Source organism: Lithobates pipiens, unplaced genomic scaffold, assembly GCF_037356315.1.
Source record: "Lithobates pipiens isolate NorthernLeopardFrog02 unplaced genomic scaffold, aLitPip1_a1.2 Scaffold_19, whole genome shotgun sequence".
In the NCBI taxonomy this organism is placed as follows: domain Eukaryota; kingdom Metazoa; phylum Chordata; class Amphibia; order Anura; family Ranidae; genus Lithobates; species Lithobates pipiens.
Genome location: NW_027507764.1, coordinates 490032671 through 490050343, shown reverse-complemented (window position 1 = coordinate 490050343; position 17673 = coordinate 490032671). Strand labels below are relative to the sequence as shown.

General features: G+C 46.5%; 1 protein-coding gene across 2 annotated transcripts in view; it reads left to right on the top strand.

Annotated features, from left to right (window-relative positions):
• The window catches only part of MMP16 (matrix metallopeptidase 16), a 322591-nt gene that overhangs the window by 1650 nt on the left and 303268 nt on the right, over positions 1-17673 (top strand). The window contains exon 1 of one of the 2 annotated variants that reach the window (XM_077492988.1): positions 151-160. The exons of the other annotated variant lie outside the window; for it this stretch is intronic. The gene's annotated coding sequence lies outside the window, so the exon portion shown is untranslated. Of the gene's footprint in view, positions 1-150; positions 161-17673 lie in introns of those variants that run through there. 2 annotated transcript variants of the gene reach the window in all.

Here is a 17673-nt window from a genome sequence, read left to right as displayed (position 1 = left end):
AAAGGGGTGAGACTTCAATTTAGAGGTAAGAGGGGTGAGACTTCAATTTAGAGGTAAGAGGGGTGAGACCTCAATGTAGAGGTAAGAGAGGGGTGAGACCTCAATGTAGAGGTAAGAGAGGGGCGAGACCTCAATGTAGAGGTGAGACTTCAATGTAGAGGTGAGAGGGGTGAGACTTCAAGGTAGAGGTAAGAGAGGGGTGAGACCTCAAGGTAGAGGTAAGAGAGGGGTGAGACCTCAATGTAGAGGTAACAGGGGGGAGACTTCAGTGTAGAGGTAAGAGGGGGCGGGACTTCAGTGTAGAGGTAAGGGGGAGGCGGGACTTCAGTGTAGAGGTAAGGAGGGGGCGGCACTTCAGTGTAGAGGTAAGGAGGGGGCGGCACTTCAGTGTAGAGGTAAGGGGGAGGCGGGACTTCGGTGTAGAGGTAAGAGGGGGCGGGACTTCGGTGTAGAGGTAAGGGGGAGGTGGGACTTCAGTGTAGAGGTAAGAGGGGGCGGGACTTCGGTGTAGAGGTAAGGGGGAGGTGGGACTTCAGTGTAGAGGTAAGGAGACCAGCATCATGATAGGTCTGTGAACTGATCACAGGGCTGTGCTCACCCAGGCACATGCACATCAGTACAGTTTATTAGATATAACCTTATACAATATAACTCTGGAAACAACTTTGATCTTTAGAAATCTTCAGCTGGCAATACAGCATAAAATCTGATTGTACAACCTATTTAAGGCTCACTATACATGTTACAATCTGTGCTGCAAGGTCGGTTGGATTGGGTACAGATTGATTGGTCATATTTACATAGTTTTGGTAAATCTGTTGATTCTTTTCTGATCCATCACTCACGATAGTAATCGATTGATAGTTGATCAATATTTCGCACATAGGGAAAGGGATTTTGCTCAATACTTGGAAGATATGACTGTCAGTTATTGATCACAATCTCATCGTTTGATCGGATTTAGGACCAAAGAATCTCAGTGCTGCCAATCGATGCAAAGCAATTGATCGTTTTTGTCTCTGGCTGATTGACTCAGTTTGATTGAATTTGATCTGAATTGATCAGAAGGGAAGTTATGGCTATTGGATGGTATGCAGATTGGATCATTCTGATTGGATAATAAGATCCAGGCACATAGGGCCACAGTTGATTGTACAAAGATTGGATGGTGAGCTTTAGCTTTACAAAAATGATGTAATATGAAGAGAAGTTCTTATTTTTTAATTTGTATCAGATCAGACATGCCCTTGTAATAAAATGATTGGTGGTAGATGTAAAGAAGATTGTATAGTGTATGGGCAGATTTTACAGCAAGGCCATCATTGATACATGAAAACAGATGATGGGGGTTCCTCGGAGTGCAGGGAAGAACTTGTCTGCAGTGTAGATCATTATTTGCTGGCTGCACTTGGTTCTGTTGATTTTCATTGGACAATTCTATATTTTTGGTTACCAATTCCCCATCACACTGCCAGGTGCAAGAATGTCACATAGACAGATGTGCCCCCCCCCCCCTTCAGGATCATGTGACTTCAGTATTGACAGGTGCTTATCACCTGAACATGTGCTGCCATTCCTCTAAACATGTAACCAATCACAGGCCAAGGACCTGGTATCATTTCATTGGTCAACATTTTAGTACAAGGTTTTTGATTGGTGTCTTCCTCTCCCTGGTGTGACACTGGCTGAGTGTATTGGGGGACTCTGATGGGATGGGAGCAGAGCCTTGTATTTTATTGGAGCTCTTCTAGTTCTGTACAGGCGTGCTGCTGGCTTTTCCTATATCACATGCAGATTGGGTACGGCACACAAGAAATGCTTTACCATAGATTAGCCGGGGTGTGGTCTGTATTGTACTGGGCAGAGGGGGCATTATAGTAATATTCTGGGGGAATGGGAACCAATGACTAAAGAGCTTTTCTCTAGAGTGATTGGGAGATTTCATAGTGCAGTGCAAACTACGAGACCCGACCTCACTTATGACTGAGCTTCTCTATAAAGTAATATAGTTGGCAGCATGGAGGAGGGGTGAGTGATAAGGGGGGGGCTCTTATTTCTTTGCAATGACCAGAGCGCCATGAAGCATTTAGTGCTGGGTGTCCCAACAGTTCAGCATTAGATCAACAGCTGAATGCTTCATGTCCCTGCCTCCACACACTGAATGTGCCCTGTGCCCTGCCTCCAGACACGGAATGTGCCCTGTGCTGTGCCTCCACACACTGAATGTGCCCTGTGCCCTGCCTCTATACACTGAATGTGCCCTGTGCCCTGCCTCCAGACACGGAATGTGCCCTGTGCCCTGCCTCCAAACACTGAACGTGCCCTGTGCCCTGCCTCCATACACGGAATATACCCTGTGCCCTGCCTCCACACATGGAATGTTTCCCATGTCCTGCCTCCATTCACTGAATATGCCCTGTGCCCTGCCTCCATACACGGAATGTTCCCTGTGTCCTGCCTCCATACACTGAATGTTCCCTGTGCCCTGCCTCCATATACGGAATGTTCCCTGTGTCCTGCCTCCATACACTGAATATGCCCTGTGCCCTGCCTCCAGACACGGAATGTTCCCTGTGCCCTGCCTCCATACACTGAATATGCCCTGTGCCCTGCCTCCAGACATGGAATGTTCCCTGTGTCCTGCCTCCATACACTGAATATGCCCTGCCTCCATACACGGAATGTTCCCTGTGCCCTGCCTCCATACACGGAATGTTCCCTGTGTCCTGCCTCCATACATGGAATGTGCCCTGCTTCCATACACGGAATGTTCCCTGTGCCCTTCCTCCATACACTGGAAAGGCTCAGGTGGGCTCCCTGGCTGTGCACGCTGGCAAGGCTCAGGTGGGGTTTGTCGCTGTGGATGCTGGCAAGGCTCAGGTGGGGTTTGTCGCTGTGCACGCCGGCAAGGCTCAGATGGGCTCCCTGGCTGCACATGCTGGCAAGGCTCAGGTGGGGTCCATTCCTGTGCACACCGGCAAGGCTCAGACGGGGTCCCTGGCTGTGCATGCTGGCAAGGCTCAGGCGGGGTCCCTGGCTGTGCACGCCGGCAAGGCTCAGGCGGGGTCCCTGGCTGTGCACGCCGGCAAGGCTCAGGCGGGGTCCCTGGCTGTGCACGCCGGCAAGGCTCAGACGGGGTCCCTGGCTGTGCACGCCGGCAAGGCTCAGACGGGGTCCCTGGCTGTGCACGCCGGCAAGGCTCAGACGGGGTCCCTGGCTGTGCACGCCGGCAAGGCTCAGGCGGGGTCCCTGGCTGTGCACGCTGGCAAGGCTCAGGCGGGGTCCCTGGCTGTGCACGCCGGCAAGGCTCAGGTGGGCTCCCTGGCTGCGTGCGCTGGCAAGGCTCAGGCGGGGTCCCTGGCTGTGCACGCTGGCAAGGCTCAGGCGGGGTCCCTGGCTGTGCACGCCGGCAAGGCTCAGGCGGGGTCCCTGGCTGTGCACGCCGGCAAGGCTCAGACGGGGTCCCTGGCTGTGCACGCTGGCAAGGCTCAGGCGGGGTCCCTGGCTGTGCACGCCGGCAAGGCTCAGGTGGGCTCCCTGGCTGCGTGCGCTGGCAAGGCTCAGGCGGGGTCCCTGGCTGTGCACGCTGGCAAGGCTCAGGCGGGGTCCCTGGCTGTGCACGCCAGCAAGGCTCAGGCGGGGTCCCTGGCTGTGCACGCCGGCAAGTCTCAGGCGGGGTCCCTGGCTGTGCACGCTGGCAAAGCTCAGGCGGGGTCCCTGGCTGTGCACGCCAGCAAGGCTCAGGTGGGCTCCCTGGCTGCGTGCGCTGGCAAGGCTCAGGCGGGGTCCCTGGCTGGACACGCCAGCAAGGCTCAGGTGGGCTCCCTGGCTCCGGTTCTTGTTGCTTTGTTCTCAGAGGATGTTTAGTCTCGGCAGCACAAACAAGGAAACTTGAGCTATGTGAGGACTGTGTTGTGTACAGGCAGCCTGGTTACCGGGGGACATCTGCACAATGGGTCTCCATAGTAGATGTGAGATGCAGTCTGCCTTCTCTCCCATTGTACTGTCCATCATTCTGTAATTTACTTGCTCAGGATAGAAATCCAGGAAGATCCAGTATTCTGGGGAAGAAACCTTCTCCGTAGAGGGCTGTCTGTGACAACGCTGATAGTAAATCCTCACACATGAGTCTTGTGTCTGCCACCAGTTGTTCCTCGATGATTGATGACATTGGGAGCTGGCAGGCTGGAAAGTCATCACTACCAAGTATAATCCAGAGGAAGAGGCAATCTGGTGGAAGGATCCTGGATGTTGATTTCAGATATTTAGTGTGAAGTAGCACTGATCCGCCGTCGGTGCGTGGTGGGGGCCGTCGGTGCGTGGTGGGGGCCGTCGGTGCGTGGTAGGGGCCGTCGGTGCGTGGTGGGGGCCGTCGGTGCGTGGTGGGGGCCGTCGGTGCATGGTGGGGGCCATTGGTGGATGGAGTGGGGGCCATTGGTGGACGGGGTGGGGGCCGTCGGTGCACGGTGGGGGCCGTCGGTGCACGGTGGGGGCCGTCGGTGCACGGTGGGGGCCGTTGGTGCACGGTGGGGGCCGTCGGTGCACGGGGGGGCTGTCGGCGCACAGAGGGACTGTCGTTACACAGGGGCGGAGGGCTGTCGGTGCACGGGGTGCTGTCGGTGCATGGGGGGCTGTCGTTGCACAGGGGGACTGTCGTTGCACAGGGGCGGGGGGCTGTCGGTGCACAGGGGGGCTGTCGGTGCACGGTGGGGGCTGTCGTTGCACGGGGGGCTGTCGTTGCACGGGGGGCTGTCGTTGCACGGGGGGCTGTCGTTGCACGGGGGGCTGTCGTTGCACGGGGGCTGTCGTTGCACGGGGGCTGTCGGTGCATGGGGGGGCTGTCGGTGCATGGGGGGCTGTCGGTGCACAGGGGGACTGTCGTTACACAGGGGCGGGGGGCTGTCGGTGCACGGGGGGCTGTCGGTGCACGGGGGCTGTCGTTGCACAGGGGGACTGTCGTTGCACAGGGGCGGGGGGGCTGTCGGTGCACGGGGGGGCTGTCGGTGCACGGCGGGGACTGTCATTGCACAGGGGGACTGTCGGTGCACGGCGGGGACTGTCATTGCACAGGGGGACTGTAGTTGCACAGGGGCGGGGGGCTGTCGGTGCACGGCGGGGACTGTCATTGCACAGGGGGACTGTAGTTGCACAGGGGCGGGGGGCTGTCGGTGCATGGACCCTGTCTGATGTTGCTGAATGAAAGCACTGAACGACTTACCTGTCAAATCCTAGAAATACTAATACTAGAGTTATAGCAATGTTTATTTTATAAAGTGTATTTATTTGTATTATCTTCTACAAACTAGACAAACTCGACGTGTCCTCCAGATAATCATAATTTAAAAACAGTCATATAATATATAAATATTTTACTATGTTTGGCATATGAACCTAACAATAATAAATACACAGTATAAACATAATACGCCAGCAAACAAACAATTTCTATGCTGTAATATTTAGAGGGTGGCTTCCTTGAAGGGGGCACTCCACTTTTGCAGGTGAAACATAAAATAAAAACTAGCCTATACAATTATTATACAAGTCATATTGTAAGTTAATTTTATTAAAAAAATACATTTGCTTTTCAATCTGCAGCTCTGTGTGTTTTTTTTTTGTTTTTGTTTTTTTATGTTGTAAAATTCAATGCAATATGGTAACCTGGAAGTGTTCTGTACACAGTTGGTATACAGGACCCCCAGAGATGTCATTTCCTGTTTGTGATTGGCTCCCTGATTTCCCCAGAAGTCTGCATTAAGATACAAGTCAGATTTTAGGCATCTGCTGCAATAAGGAATGTAAATTTTGGTGAGATACTCCCAAAGGGTTAATCCTAAAAAGATGCCGACACTTTAACTTTCCCTATTAGAACACTGCAAGTGCAATAGGCTGATTGATAATGAAAGTCACTCTTGTTCTGAAGTATCCTGCCCATCGGCACAACCAAAAAGCTATTCCTTCATAGCAGAAATGGGTAGGCATGTGCAAAAAAGTGTGCTAAAATCTCTGCAATTTGCATTGATCACCCAGAGGGGATTGTTTGTGTATGTGGGTTTTTTTTTTTTAGTGGAGTTTAAATGAAGAAAAGCATGCCTGGGTTTACTCCAGACATCCAATACTGGGAAAATAAAAGAGCCTCTCCACTAAAGTGGTATTTTTAAATATACATAGATGGAAGGTGGTAGGCTTGTTGACCTGCTTTCTTCTAATAAATATGGCCATACACGGTTTTCAAATTCGATCAGTGGGTGACCATGTCAGCTGCCCCCCCTTGCCATCCCTTGGAAAATTGGAGTCATTTTGGCCACTAGATGGAGCTGATGATCATAGAAAAAAAACACTCATTTGCAAAGATTGTTGGCTCCATCTAGTGGCCATAATGTGGTATTTTCTCAAACCACCTGCAAACTTAGTGTTGTCGCATGTGCAAACTACAATGTGCCATAGCACCATGCGATACACTGTGGTGCATTTTGCAAAAGATTCTGGGACTTTTTCATGCATATTGCAGACCATTGAAATGAACGGGCTGCCCTCCACGCGACACGTAGAAACATGACCGCACTTGGTCGTACCTAAAGGTGTGATCCAAGCCTTACTCTGACTTTATGCATTCTTACTTGGAGTAAGTGGCTCATAAGTATTGAAAGATGGTCAATGAGATTGTCAGAAAGCTAGCATTTTCAGAAAGAGGGGGAGCAGTTGGTAACCAAATGGCAAGCACACCAATAAGTGAGTTAGCAAGGCAGCCAAACCACTGACATTCCGGACATCCTATGGCCTTCTTTCTCAAGGTGACGTAACGTGGAGAAAGGAGGCCATATTGTCCCTGAAATATTGGTGGCTTTGATGTCCTCTGCGTGCCAAATATGCTGTTATTGCAATGAAGACCTCAGTAAAGATTCAAGCTATTTTTTATTTTTTTTGGTGTACTGGTTCTTTTTGTTTGCTATTTTCATGCAGATTACCCTAGGCAATGTCCAGATGAGATGCTAAGACTCCATAATGGAAATAAATGTAAGGGAAGGGAGGCTGGGACAGTCAAGCTGGGGAGGAAACAGCTAGATGATGATGGATGTCCTTCAGCCAGGAAATGATGTGAGCTTTATTTGACTTGCATCATCTAATGTATGCTGTGAGAAGCTCACAGTGTGCAGTGAAATGAGAAATTTTGGTACAGGAGAAATGCCTGCAAGACTGAAGGGAATGCTGGATTTGTGTCTTAAATCTAAAGCCCACCAGGGAGTTCAGGATCTCCTTATGAACCAGACCTAAAGCACAAGAATCTGACCAATGGAGTCAGATGGACATAAAGCCTAATTTTCCTCTATATGATTGGATGGATACAACAAACATTGGTCCAATTCAGTTTACAGTCTCACCCCGTAATAGCCATACAATAGTAGAATTTTCTTCAAAATTGTTTATTTTAGGAACATTTGTTCAATTTTCTAAAGGTTAGTGGGGTCAAATTAACATTCCTTTTGCACTGCGGTGAGGAGAAAATTTGAAGGAACGGGTGGAAAATGTTCCTCTAACAAATTCATTTCTAACTGTGTATGTGTGTGGGTTTTTTCTTTTTTCTGGAAAATACTTTTATTCAAAAATTTAATGTTAAAAGCAAATTACATTTTTAAATACCTTTTTAAACATTTGTCAAGTCATCAAATGTACTAAAGAAAGTTCATATGAACGTTCCTTGCAAAAATCAACTAGTGTATGGCCAGCTTTAGCAGTGCCCTCCTTTCAATTTTTCAATTGCTGTTTGCTTTGTGACTGGCACAGGGAAGGTTTTAGGATTTGATAAAATGGATATAAACTTAATTACCTGTTTAGGATACTGGCTACTTTTGACTTAACCACTTTCAGACTGGACCATTTTGCTGGTCAAAGACCAGACCACTTTTTGCGATTCGGCACTGTGTCGCTTTAACTGACAATTGCGCGGTCGTGCGACGTGGCTCCCAAACAAAATTGACGTCCTTTTTTTCCCACAAATAGAGCTTTCTTTTGGTGGTATTTGATCACCCCTGCGGTTTTTATTTTTTGCGCTATAAACAAAAATAGAGCGACAATTTTGAAAAAAACGCATTATTTTTTTGTTATAATAAATATCCCCCAAAAATATCAAAAAAAAAAATTTTTCCCTCAGTTTAGGCCGATACGTATTCTTCTACATATTTTTGGTAAAAAAAATCACAATAAGCGATTATTGATTGGTTTTCGCAAAAGTTATAGCGTTTACAAAATAGGGATAGTTTTATAGCATTTTTATTAATCATTTTTTATTATTTATGTTTTTTTACTAGTAATGGCGGCGATCAGCGATTTTTATTGTGACTGCGACATTGTGGGGGACCCATCGGACATTTTTGACACATTTTTGGGACCATTGTCATTTATACAGTAATCACTGCTATATAAATGCAGTGATTCCTGTGTAAATGACACTGGCAGTGAAGGGGTTAACCAGTGGGTGGCAGTGTAGGGGTTAAGTGTTCCTAGGGGTGTGTTACTTACTGTGGGGGGGTTGGGCTTTCATTTAGTGAACACTGATCTCTGCTCCAATCACATGGAGCAGAGATCAGCGTCACTAGTTGCTAGGCAGAATGGAGAAATGCTGTTTACATGGCATTTCCTCCATTCAGCCGTCCCGTGAGACGATTGCGGGTATGCCCGCGGCGATCGAGTCCGCGGGTCCCCCGACCGGACTCACGGGGGTCCCGACCGGCGCGGGAGCGCGCCGCCGGCGGCGCGCTCCCGATGGCAGGGCGGCATTGAAGATGTACATGTACGCCAATATGCCTGCCCGTGCCATTCTGTCGACGTACATCGTCGTGCGCTGGTCGGGAAGTGGTTAAAGAATGTAGGCCCCATTCGCATTAAGTGTGTCTCCAAAGTCGCACAATTTTTCCAGTGTGACTTTGGAGCGTGATTTTGATGCGACTTTGATTTAATTTTACATTCTCTGGACCAAAGTCGCACCAAAGTAGTGCTGCCACCTTTTCGATGACGCTGCAACTTTAAGTCACACTGATTTGAACGAGTGCCATTGGAATGAATGAGCTGTGACTTTGATGCCCAAAGTCACACAACAAGTGTGAATGGAGCCTTACAGAAATTTTACAAAAGTTCTGGTCTCATTATGTAGTTGAAGATGAATCGCATGTATGTACTTTTCCTCTGGTTGTGGACGAACATCACTTTTCTACTGTTTATCACATTTTGTATTTCATGTAGATCCTCAGAAACCTTTTTGTTTCTTAACTTTTTTTTGTTCTCATTGATTAGATTGTACCTCTTTGACTTGCATACCCAACCCCTACGCTGACTATACTAAGATAGTCAAGATGACTGATAGAAAGAAGCCATGCAGTTTTTCCTTCATTCATATGTATGAGATCCTTAGATCTGAAGAGGTTTAATAAATGTCTGTTGTCACAAGTATGACTAGGTAGTTGCTGATGTCACATTTTGGGAATAAAAGCAGTTTATTGTGATTGCCAAATCTTTTGAATCTTTATATGCTGCATCCAGATAAGACTCTTCTGAACGGCCTTGAATTTGAGTCAAGGAGAAATGCAAGGCAGAGTACGTACTGTTCCTGGGTTCTAAGCACTGCCGGTGTCCTGTCGAGAAATGTCCCCCATCAGATAGTGTCCGCCCTATACTGGGCTTGCGCAGTACGGAGGAGACGCCGAAAGTCTCCGAAGATGAACAGCTGATCGTCAGCTCTATGCGGCGCCTGCGCACTGAGTCCAGGTTAAAGCCCCACCATCCAAGTGGACATAGGGTTAGAATATAAATATGCCGAGTGCAGCGAGGCCGTGCCTGAAACGTGGCGAGCGGGCCTCTTACATAGTGTTGTCTTACAATATCGGGAGCGTGTGACAAAATGTACTATTAAGTGCGCAGGCACTGTGTAGAGCTGACAATCAGCTGTTCATCTTTCGGAGACTTTAGGCGTCTCCTTTGTCCTCCGTACTGCGCAATCGATGCGCCTGCGCAGTATAGACACTAGCCAATGGGGGGACCTTTCTCGTTAGAACACCTGCTCTTCCATCGCACACGCCTTGGAGAATGAGGGAGTGGTTGCACAAAACTGTCAAGTGACAGGGGACTGCAGCCCCGCCCTTAAAGTAGAAGTGTGAGCTATAAAAAAAAAAGTGCTTACTCTCCTATAAGCTGCTGTTTCGGTTTGTTGCTGCAGCTGTCCCCTACTTGCTGTAATACTGGGAACTGAGCAATCACATGACTGCTGATCGCTCAGTTCTTGGTGTGCTCTGAGCAGAGAGCAGTGATCGCCAGTCACCAGCTCTGTGCTCTGCCCCATTAGAGCTCACTGGGGTGCCGGGCTGTGGAGGAGATAAGAGCGGCCAGCTCAGGCTCTCAGCAGCAAGCTGAGAGGCTGAGCCAGCTGCCAGTCAGGCATCTGGATGTATCCCGACATTGTTGAGTTCCCTGCAGAGCCTGACATCAGCTGACAGCAGGCTTTACCCAATGTCAGTTGATTCTGTGTTACAGGAGAACACAAGTAGGTGCACTTCTGGGTCCCAGAAGAGAATTATGACCAAAAAAAAGCTTTGGCCATACTTCACTTTGAGACAGTGAACAAAGGAATCTTTACCGATTTACATAAAGCATGAAATAAAGTGGATCACCACTGAGCTAGTGTGAAATAAGTAAGTGGAGAGGTTTGTATTCCCCCTATTTAAATTATAAATGTGTACTACCTTGTCTGTACCTATAGTTAGCTAGTCTAGGAAATCTTTAAAGCGGGAGTCCGCCGCTTTTTTTTTTTTAAAAGCCAGCAGCTACAAATACTGCAGCTGCTGACTTTTAAAATAATGACACTTACCTGTCCAGCGCACCCGCGATGTCGGCACCCGAAGCCGATCTCTCGATCGTCTCTCGGGTGCTGCCACCGCCATCTTGGGTATGGGAATCAGGAAGTGGAGCCTTGCGGCTTCATTTCCCGGTTCCCTACTGTGCATGCGTGAGTCGCGCTGTGCAATAAGGATGGTCCCCGCTGTCTCTGGGATCCGTGTGTTTCCCAGCAGACAGCGAGGGACCTTCGGAAAGGGGCGTAGATTCTGCCTAAAGGGGCGTACCTTCTGCAGATATCTATGCCGGAAGTGGGTGCAGATACCTGTACTGTATAGGTATCTGCACCCCCCTCCCCCCTGAAAGGTGCCAATTGTGGCGCCGGAGGGGGGGGGAGGGTTCCAATGAGCGGAAGCTCCACTTTAGGGTGGACCTCCGCTTTAATAATATTAATGATATAATAACAATATGCGCTATAAAAATAAACACAATGCTCAATGAAGCTGATTATAAAGTGCTATTCGTGATTAAAGGGGACCTTCTGTTGTTTTTTCAACTTTCCATCTATTTAATCTTCTGCCCTTGTTTTTTTTTTCTGCCAGTAAATGCCTTATACAGCCCACTTCCTGTTTCTTGACTGGTCATGTGTGTATGACAGTCTGCACAACTCTCTCTCACTCTCTTGAGAGTTTGCCAGGAAGCGAGGGGGGTGAGTCATAAGAGGGCCAGTGAGAGCTGCACAAATGGAGGTGGGCCTCTGTGTGTCTGTGTAAATTCAGGAAGTGAACAGGCAGCAGCTTCAGCCAACAGTTAAAATGAATGCAGCCAGACTTGGTGGTTGGAAGGATGCTTCAGAATGGCAAATGTTTTTTTATTACAAATTATGTGAGCAGACCAGTTTTTCTTTAAATAAAAAATGCAAATGAATGTCCTTTTAGCCATTTCTTATGTGTAAAATCATTTGTGTGCTCTCTTAAAAGTGCCACTTAATTTAAAGTAGTGCTTCTTCATAAATTTAGTGTTTCCGTTCACTCCAAATCAAAAGTGCTCATGCATAACACTCTTTCCACCTCTCCCTCAGTGCAAAACACTCACCAGATGGTTTGTGACCGCCTTATGAAATAAGAGGGTCTCAAGGGCTTAAATACAGGCTTCCCTTTTCTCTAGGACTCTACCTCCCACACTCCTTTTGAGATATACTTCCAATATTTCATCTATTCCAACAGGTCTCAGAACATAATACCAAGAGAGAAGACCGCTAATAGTGTAATCCTATTATTAATTTCCCATGAATGCAGCAAAGTATACGCTTAAACATAACCCCGCACATCAGGTTTTACTGTTTGCTCCTGGCACCTTGCTTTCTGTTCAAAATGCTTTCCACCGTTGTGGAAGTGAAATAGTGTGGGTGGCTCCGCCCAATGTGCTTCGTCCATGTGACCTCTTCGAGGGATAGATCAAGTTGTAAATGGCTTTGTAAGTTATTATTATTCGAAATGTATTTGTTGGCCAATCGTAAGCCAGTGGAGGAATTAGCAGAATGGTATCCCAGCAGGTGTTTGGAAACTGGGGTAAGTCATTCTTTTCTAGGCAAGAAAAAATAAATCTTATCTATGGCAGCTAACGGCCTTTATCATAGCAACCAATCAATTAAAAACATTCCTAGAAATGTTTGAATGAGGTTCACCGGTAGTAGCCCTGTGGGGTCATCCGTGGACTCTGGCCAACGTATCCAGTGCCAAGTAACCAGCATTCTTTGTCATGTGGTAGTTTTGCTTTGTTTTAGACATTTAAAGGTTTTCAAATAACTGTAAATTTATCATCTGTATTAAGTGGAGTCAGCTAAGTGAAAATGAGATCCTTGAAGCACGCGCTGTGGTAGAGGTAACTCATTAAAAAAATAAGTGGCTGCTTTATGGTTGAATGCTTTTGCATTCCTATATTTCCACTATAGGCCGCCCTTCTATAAGGAACCTTTCTCCACTGGCCCTGATATTATTTTTTTATTTTATTTTTCTCCCTTGCTGTAAATTTGCCTCCGCCACGCTTCAGCTTCTGTGGTGCAATGATTATTTTTTTGATGTATTGCAAATGTCATTGCATTTAACACTATGGCTGCTAAATGAGTCTGCTGCTATTTGTACTTCAATGTGTCATCAACTTTTTTTTTTTTTTTTTCTGACAGCAGCTTAAAAGCAGTTCACGTCTTGCCTGGTTTTCATTCTCCATTACAATCCTATTTAAGACGCAATCATGGAAATGTATCAAAAAATCTGCACTTAGAACAGGCAGAAATAAGAGGGTGGCAGGATGGGAGAGAAATCCGCTCTGTTTTCCAGCCTTGACTTAAAGGTAGATTTGGGTCATAATGACTGGAAATGAAGGCTTGGAATGTTAAAGTGGGCTTTTAGTAACTTGTCTGCATGAATACGTTCTGATATCCCACAAAATACAGCAACTGTGTAATCTTTTTCGAAAAAGCTGTACGTTTTGTCATTTAAAAAGCTGTCTCTGAGTTTTAGTTTGTGTTGAGGCTGAGATGATGTCATCAGTCTGCTGCAAGCAGGAGGAAGCACATGCTCAGTCTCCTTTCCCAAAGTGATATACTGTTGGTGAAACATTGTGGGTGAAAGGCTGCTGATGGGGCTGATCTGTGTCATACATTTGTGCAGTTCTTGTCTGTCTTCACAAACGCTACGATTGATGGCAATTACTTTGTTGCTAGAGATCAGTGGCTGAGGTTGGGACTTTAAAGGCTTCACCTTTGTTAAATCGGTATTTAAGGTGTAACGTGGAGCAAATGAGACCCCTCCACCCTCAGCTGACACTTCTACAGCTCTCTAACTGAAAGCCCATACCTCCAGTATGTACAGGAAGTTTCTCTGCAGAAGCCTTGCATTGCACCCACGATCCGCTGATCACAGATTTTACCTTGTAAAAGTAACAGTGACATCACTGGGCTTCACAAGACCGGTCACCCTGCACAAGGAGAGGGAACAACAGACTGGTCTTATTTCAGGAAGCCTCTGCATACAGAGCAATCTTTAGGCTACAGATCTGGAAGAAATACCCAAAGCACAGCAAGATTTAAGTAAGAATACACACTCCTCTTGTATTTTGCACAATGTTTTCTTATCCCGGAGTTCAGCTTTAACCCGCAGTTTGGCTTGAAACCGCTGAAGTTTTGTGGACTAATCTGCGTAGAAAAGCTTGCAGTACTGATCAGCAGTCTGAACGGTTGCATTCTCCTGGATGAGCTGTTTGCTGGATTCGTGATTTTTTTTTTTTTCCTAGACGACTTTGTTCTCTTATAAGTCATTTTCTACAGTGGGAGCCTAAAATTGGCTGACTGCAGTGTGTTTCAATAGGATTACTGAGAGAAAGTCAGCTGCACATAGGATTATAAACCTTGCATGGCCACGGTGTTATCTGAAATGCTTCTGATTCGAGAAGATGCTGAAACGTTCACATATATCCTGGTTTGTGACATTTCCCGGGGTCACGAGTGCAATCTGCAGGAAGGTACTATTCTCTAGGTAGGCTTTAAGGCCGGATTTACATCTAGGCGTTTCGGTAATACGCACTAAAAAAATTGCATTTTAACTAGAATTCCTGTTATACAGGGAAATGAGCTGTATATATCGCCCCGCCATACATTTTTAGCACCCCAATGCACATAATGTATAGTGTAAGAAATGTTCCTGCACCCTAGTGCAGCACAGTGCATGAGTGTGAATGCTGGTCGGGTTGTGGTGTGTGCGTGTATATGTGTGTGTGTGTGTGTATTTATGTATGTGTGTATATATATATATATATATATATATATATATATATGTATGTATGTATCTCACAAAAGTGAGTACACCCCTCACATTTTTGTAAATATTTTATTCTTTTCATGTGACAACACTGAAGAAATGACACTTTGCTACAATGTAAAGTGAACAACTTGTATAACAATGTAAATTTGCTGTCCCCTCAAAATAACTCAACACACAGCTATTAATTTCTAAACCACTGGCAATAAAAGTGAGTACACCCCTAAGTGAAAATGTCCAAATTGGGCCCAAAGTGTCAATATTTTTTGTGCCCACCATTATTTTCCAGCACTGCCTTATCCCTCTTGGGCATTGAGTTCACCAGAGCTTCACAGGCTGCCACTGGAGTCCTCTTCCACTCCTCCATGACAACATCATGGAGCTGGTGGATGTTATAGACCTTGCGCTCCTCCACCTACCGTTTGATGATGCCCCATAGATGCTCAATAGGGTTTAGGTCTGGAGACATGCTTGGTCAGTCCATTACCTTTACCTTCAGCTTCTTTAGCAAGGCAGTGGTCGTCTTGGAGGTGTTTGGGGTCCTTATCATGTTGGAATACTGCCCTGCGGTCCAGTCTCTGAAGGGAGGGGATCATGCTCTACTTCAGTATGTCACAGTACATGTTGGCCTTCATGGTTTGCTCAATGAACTGTAGCTCCCCAATGCTGGCAGCACTCATGCAGCCCCAGACCATGACACCCCCACCACCATGCTTGACTGTAGGCAAGACACCCTTGTCTTTGTACTCCTCACCTGGTTGCCAACACACATGTTTGACACCATCTGAACCAAATAACTTTATCTTGGTCTCATCAGACCACAGGACATGGTTCCAGTAATCCATGTCCTTAGTCTGCTTGTCTTCAGTAAACAGTTTTCTGGGCTTTCTTGTGCATCATCTTTAGAAGAGGCTTCCTTCTAGTACAACAGCCATGCAGAGCAATTTGATGCAGTGTGCAGCATATGGTCTGAACATTGAGAGGCTGACTCCTCACCCTTCAACCTCTGCAGAAATGCTGGCAGCACTCGTATATCTATTTACCAAAGACAACCTCTGGATATGATGCTGAACACGTGCACTCAACCTCTTTGGTCGACCATGGTGAGGCCTGTTCTGAGTGGAACCTGTCTGGTTAAACCGCTGTATGGTCTTGGCCACTGTGCTGCAGCTCAGTTTCAGGGTCTTGGCAATCTTCTTATAGCCTAGGCCATCTTTATGTAGAGCAACAATTCTTTTTTTCAGATCCCCAGACAGTTCTTTGCCATGAGGTGCCATGTTGAACTTCCAGTGACCAGTATGAGAGAGTGAGAGTGATCACACCAAATTTAACACCCCTGCTCCACATTCACACCTGAGACCTTGTAACACTAACAAATCACATGACATTGGGGAGGGAAAATGGCTAATTGGGCCCAATTTGGAAATTTTTACTTAGGAATGTACTCACTTTTCTGGCCAGCAGTTTAGACATTAATGGCTGTGTGTTGAGTTATTTTGAGGGAGCAGCACATTTACACTGTTATTCAAGCTGTACACTCACTACTTTACATTGTAGCAAAATGTAATTTCTTCAGTGTTGTCACATGAAAATATAGAATAAAATATTTACAAAAATGTGTGTGTGTGTGAACAGTACACAGGGCTGACCAAAGCAAAAGTGTGTGAGGGCATAACACAGCCTAACATAGAAACCAACAGGCCCTAACACACTGTAGTAGCTTGCAAAAAGCATATCTGGTAGAGAACATTCGATCCAGAGATGAAAGTCCTGGTGATAAAAATATACAAAAAACAAAAAGAGGAACAGAAAATCAGACCAGAAAGAAGAAGAAATAAGGGTTCACCTCTTGAGTTTGGTCACCATTGTCTCAATGCGAAGAAAAGCGTAAAGGGTCATCTCAGGGGGTCCTCCTGTAAGTGCCATGGCTCCCATACCGCCCTATGGCTCTCCTACATATCAGAAATACGCGCTGTGAGAGACTCCATAAGTTCCACATCCTTGGTCCGAGCATACAGGTTCAAGAAGGTAGGTGTTTGTTTTTCCCAGTGGAGCGCCACCATGTATCTGGGCCCCGTGAGAAGTTTCTTAGCGAGTTTAGACAGCCTGGTTGGGAGCAGCCTTAGGAGGAAAACCTTGGGGAGGAAAGGGAAATCCATATCAAACAGGCATTGGAGGAGTTCCTGAACTATCTGCCAATAGGGTTCTATGAGCGGGCAATGCCAATAGATGTATAACATAGTGTCTTTACACCTATGGCACTTCCAACAGTGATCTGAAGCAGTAGGGTGTATGTCTCGGAGGCAGGAGGGGGTTAGTATTTTATAAGTGTTCTCCTTTATAAAGAGTAAAAATTTAGCTTTTAGAGCCATGTCAGCCATATTGAGCTTGGAGCCATATTACCCGCCACGATTCTAGGTCATGTTTGACAGATTTGGCTGTCACCGTGAGACTGAGTAAACAAATGTGATGCAACTGCCATAATGAAGATGTCTTGGAAAAACTTCTAAAAATTTCAGTCCTATGATGCTGAGTAACATTGATTGAGCCAAGGGCTGAGCACACAGAGTCAAGATTTTGCAGAAAGTTTCCAGTATAATAATTTTTTTGACTGGTGTGTCTCTTTAAATGGGTAGCAGATGTCAGAGAATGGAAACTTGTGTGCTATCCATAATTTAATACATCTCAGAAAAGTTCATGTGTGTGAGCCAGTGAGGAGAATGCTGATGGCTAGTCATTTGCTTAGTATATATTCAGTATAGTCCTAGATTCCAGCGCAGACATATATCATGATCAGTGCAGAGTCATTGGTGCTGGGTCACAGGTGCAGGATCTGTGCCGTCATTAGAGGCTTCCCCATGTCTTGGAAGGAGCTGCGGGATCCACCTGCAGTCAAGGAGCAATACTGAGCTGGCTGGGGACTCGTTGATAATGAATACCTGAATCGTGTGGAAATATTGATTCCTAAATTAGTTCCTAAAAACTTCAATGCAGAAGTGGTGCATTCAAACCATCGTACATGTATTTCATT